The sequence below is a fragment of the Mus caroli genome, unplaced genomic scaffold, assembly GCF_978045245.1.
Source record: "Mus caroli unplaced genomic scaffold, Mus_caroli_1 scaffold_6, whole genome shotgun sequence".
In the NCBI taxonomy this organism is placed as follows: domain Eukaryota; kingdom Metazoa; phylum Chordata; class Mammalia; order Rodentia; family Muridae; genus Mus; species Mus caroli.
Window position 1 is genome coordinate 75269911 of NW_028227261.1, and position 5375 is coordinate 75275285.

A 5375-nucleotide genomic window follows, 5' to 3' on the forward strand; every position below is an offset into this window, starting at 1 on the left:
ACTAGTCAGTAGTACTACTTGAGAGATGGTGCAGCCTTAGGAAGTTGAGGTTGGCAAATGGTAGGTTTGATAATAGGGGCTATTGAAAAGACAACTTGGTAGTCCAATTGAATCCTTCTTTTCACTCTGGCTAGTATGGAGTGGATAGCTTCCTCTTGCTACTATGCATTGTGCTACACAAGCCCAAGGCAACATGCCCACTTGGCCATTCACTGTAACCTTTGATAACTTTTATTTGGTTAATTTGGTAGCTCTGTGTTTTGAATCAATGGTGTAAAATTTACTAGCACACTACTGATGTGTCAAAAATCAATCAAATTGTAATTGAATTTTAAGGAGGAAAGGAAGACCACTTTTTAAAAATGGTACAAAATGAGAAATTTTCAGGAAGTTTCATTTATGATCATTTCTCAAGGGCATGAAAACATCCCTTGCGATAATAATCTAATGCTGAATAAATTTTCCTTTAAATGTAATAATTTATGAGCTCTTGGACTGTCATATAATTTTTGTGAATTAAATGTGGTACATAACACTATATAGGAAAGGCATAATCAAAAGAGACAAAGTTGCTGTTTGTTGGGCATTTGTAGATGAACTAGTGAATGTTTTGTGACTGGAAAAGAAATTACAGTAGCTCCTCAGCAAATATGAATAAAATGACATGGTGATTTTTATTTTTCACACAACGTAAAAGCAGACAAAAAGTGGAAAAATGTATACATAATCTTGCGGAGTAAATTAGTGATGTTCTGATTCTAATAATAGACCTTGGGTTTCTTCAGTGTCATAGTTACTTAACATTACTCTTTGCCATGTTGCCTCCCAACCTGAGGGCCTCTTCAGTACATTTGCTTAGTCTTCAGATCTTTGCTTAGCTAGCTCTGTTTTACCAATCTCACATTCTAGGTATTCTTGTTTGTTTACTAATGTTTTATTTTCCCTCCTACATGCAAAATCACTGTAAAGGCAGTCTAAGCACATCTCTCTTACAAGTTCTCAAAATAGTATTCTGTATTATTCAGATATTTAACCTATTTACTACCGTGTCTATGTGTGTCTGTGTGTGTGTGTGTGTGTGTGTGTGTGTGCGCACGTGCACACGCCAAAATTTGTGAATGGCTTGGTCCCTTTCAGGGCAGATAATACTTACTGATTGGAAAGCTGACAGAATTATTTGATTGCATAGATTATTGAATTTATGTTTATACCTGGAATAATAAAGGCATCTTCTTTTACATGCCCTTAGTCTGTAATAAAAGTAAATCTTCCCACAATGATGCTTTATTATTTTCTGAAAAGACCATACACTCTTATATCTTCATGGTTTGCTTTATAATGTTCTGTGACTCCAGAATGCTTTCCAATCTTTCTTCCATTTGACCCCACATTCTTTGCCATTTAGATCTTAATACTAATGGTGAAATCTTATGGGTCAGTTCACCAAGAATTAATGGCATGTTTACATTCATCCCCCACTGTAGCATAGTAATAATCTATTTGCATTGTAAATAACAAAGAATTCATTCTGTCTAATATACAAGTCACCCAAATAGTTTAGATGGGTATCTTCTTTACTAAATAGAAAACTAGTTAAAAGTAGAAATGATGATATTTATTTTTGTATTATTAACAGCAGCTGGGAATGTTGCCGACTTAGTATGCTCTGAATTAATAAAATAAATATATTAAACTGAAATAAATTTAAGCTCTTCTTGAAATATACTAAAACAATCAGAAATTGGTGATTTTTATAAAAATAAATAATACAGTATTTATAACATATGCCTTGTTGGTCTAAATTTTAAAATTTAGAAATTGTACAGGAGAGAATTAAACCAATATCCTGTTAGAAAGCAGAAATTAAGAGACTTTTTGCAGTATAAATTTCAATAAAACTGTTACAAACCAAAAAAGGGCAATGTGATAAGAGACAGTGATGTATTTTAAACTGATATGATTATTGACTGGGGAACTTTTGACAAAAATTATCCTGTGATATTTGGAAAAGCTGACACAGATTTTAGCTATAAGAAGCATGTAATTAAAGCACAAATAATAATGAAAACTCATATCCAAAAAAATTTCTCAAAATAAATGCTTGGGTACAGAGAGAGTACATGTAACCTTCCTTATATTATAAGATAAAAATGGAATTAAATATTATATACAAGCATGGGTATATATTTTAAAGTTATTATAGTTCATAAAACTATATTGTGTGTTGTAGTTGATTTTCAATGCTTTATCTTTGCTTGTTTTCCTCAATAATTTTCTGTTAATATGTGGCATTACTTAATAAGTAAGTGATCTCAACTAATTTTTAGTAAGTATCTTCATATCATTTTTCATGGTGCTAAATTGCATGTTAAGAAAGACTCTACAAATTAGTATTTTTAGAAGACAATTCTTTGTGATTAGTTTTCTGCAACTGCTGCAACTTTGTAGCAGCACCGAGAAGTGACCTTACCCTTCCAGTGGGTGTTAATTCTTGGAATCTTTTCTATAATTTTTCATTCTGTTTGTCTTTGCTGGAAACAGATAGTCGAGTGTGGGGACACTGCTGGGTTTATTCATCACTGGCAGTAAGAAGTAGTTCTTCCCATTCTTATCACATAATTTTCACTGTGTTTTGACAGAAGGAATGATGATTCTTTCTGGGTTAGACAGAAAACCACAACACACTCAGGAGGGTGGCTATATATTTTGACATTTGTACAATATTGTAGAGGATTACTTCCTTTTTGTTATTTATTTTTCTATATGTGTCTAAGAAAAATATGGCCACTGTATCCTTGAGTTTGTATATTTTCAGTCTGAGCGTCTCAGAAAGAACTTGTGGTATCCAGACATATCATAATTTCTCAGGAAATGCTCAACTTTTCAAATTCTTTAACTTAATGGGTAATACCTAAAATTTAATGAATATATTTTCCACTAGCTTCGAACAAATTTTAAGGTTCTTATTGGTTTCTTTGTCACATTCCTTCTCATTTCCTTTTACACATTAAAACATTTCATAAAGAACATTTTTCACATTAAAATTTTAGTTAACAATTGAAAAAATTAAGTAGCCAAAGAAATCTCTTTTCAAATATGTATATGGCAAAAAAATGCAGGCACCAGTCTGAATCCACATTGACTGAATCAAATATAGAGTGCTGATCAGAAAATTCCACTCATTTACTAACTCCTTTTGGTAAACAAAAGTTAACTTTCTCATATATTCATGGAAATTCATAGCTTTTGAAGGTGTCCTCTGAACTTTCTGACATAGACTGAAAGACAAGCACTCTATGCCTTGATGATTATATTGCATAAGGATGCTCCCAAGTCATTGAAAATGACATTTCTGAATGGCAAAACTGATGTGCCATTTTAAAAGATTTATGTCTCAAAGAAGTAGAGAAACAATGTTAAATGACAGTTCCATAGAAAATGTTTTAAAAGTGGCCATCAGAGGTCTAGAGTGGGAAAAAGGGTTGCTTAAAGTTTGGTGCAATTCTAGAAACACAAAGAAGTCCTTGATTGCTTTTAACTATATGTACTTTTGTTTATCATCCAAAAAGACAGAAAATTAAAAAGTTAAAAATAAGTGTTAGCTATTTGTTTTAAAGTATGTTTTACATAAATTACACATTGAATCATCCGGTTATGTACTGTGGTATACTGATAACCTTTAGTTTTAACTTACAATCAATTATTGTTAGAAGGGGAAAACTGAAAGAAGGCTTCTGTACTTCCAACATGACACAAATGGAAACTAAATTCAGATGCCCTAGCCTTGAGTGTTCTTTGTCATTAATCATTTATACAGGTAGAAAGTATGCCTCAAAGAAATCACTCTCTCAGGCACCAATGGTAATTAAGGAATAGAGAGAGTCCTTGCAACTTATGAGAATATTCTTAATTTTCTTGCCTTCTATAGAAAAGCTATTCATTGTTACCTAGAATGACTCTATAACTGACAACTTTGAAAACAGTCTTTAAACTGTTTTTGGAGAAAGAATATGTATTTTCCTTGTTTTATCTTATGACTTAATATCTTAATAAGCTAAAGAGAATCTGTTGTTGTTTTATGTTAAGTTCTTCTGGCATGTCTTTGAAAAAGGAAGAGAACTGAATTGACCAGGGTAAGATGCTGATAGAATCCATCTCTTGCAATTAATTCTACCCAATAGGACAGGAAGCTCAAAAGTCAAACTCAAACCTTCAGAGTTGTTTCACGTAACAGAGTAGAGAGTAATTCTTCACACATTGCACATGTTAGAGGATTAAGTGGAATTTTTCTTTTGAACATTAACATGATGCTGATTAAGCACTATTTCTCTAGACAAGGACCATTTCTCAAGAGTGTAGCAACTTACTAGTTAGAGTCACTAAGCAGCAGTTATTGGAATGTAATTTTTGTTCCTAAATTTAGAACAGGAGTGAGAAGATTGAAGATTACTACAGAAATATTTGTTTCACATATAGACACTACTAAACATTTGTAAAGAAAAATATGTTCAAGTAAAATATGAACAATATTTTGTTTCAACTCTTGACTTTACTTTGAACTTCACTGTGCACCTGAAATTTTAAGAATGTTCATTTCAGGACCTGGCAGGTAGTTTATTGGATAAGATAACTGGATATTTTTTTCAGAGAACAAAAGTGTGCTTACCAGCACCCACAAAGTGAATTAAATCTACTTCCTTCTGTAAATCTACTTCCTGGAGATCTGATGCTCTGTTATGATATCTGTGAATAAAAAACACATACATGCATGCAGAATACAAAGCACACATCCACATTAAGAAATTAAATATAGAAACTAAAGGAACACAACTATCTACCCGTAAGACAATTATTGTTTTCATACCAAAACCAAGTAAAGACACAACAACAATGAAAACTTTAGGCCAATATTTCTAATAAATATATATGTTAAAATCCTCAATAAAATACAATCTCAAAAGGAAGTAACAAATCACCAGATCTGTGAGGGACGTCTGCAAAGGACATCTGAGTTTTCTGTTAGTGAGCCAATGGAGTTATTAATGGCTATTTATGGCTTCATGGACAAAATGCTGTTAGACAGTTACTGGGAGGAATTTTGTTACAATTTTGATTTGAAGAAAGGCAGCTTCATGGAAGAGTCATATGTAGGAAGATAGATACCATAATGAAATACTGGACATTTACTAAGGTGACATTAATAAAAGTTATAAATACCACTCTAAGTTGGCTAGCCTTTAATGGAGAATTAAACAAAATAAAACAACAACAACATCATCAAAACCTTTGAAGATTTGTGACAAGTTGGAAGGAGTGCATTTAAAATAGTAATTCAGGAGGATAAAAGCAGAAATGTACTAACAGGAGATCTGAAG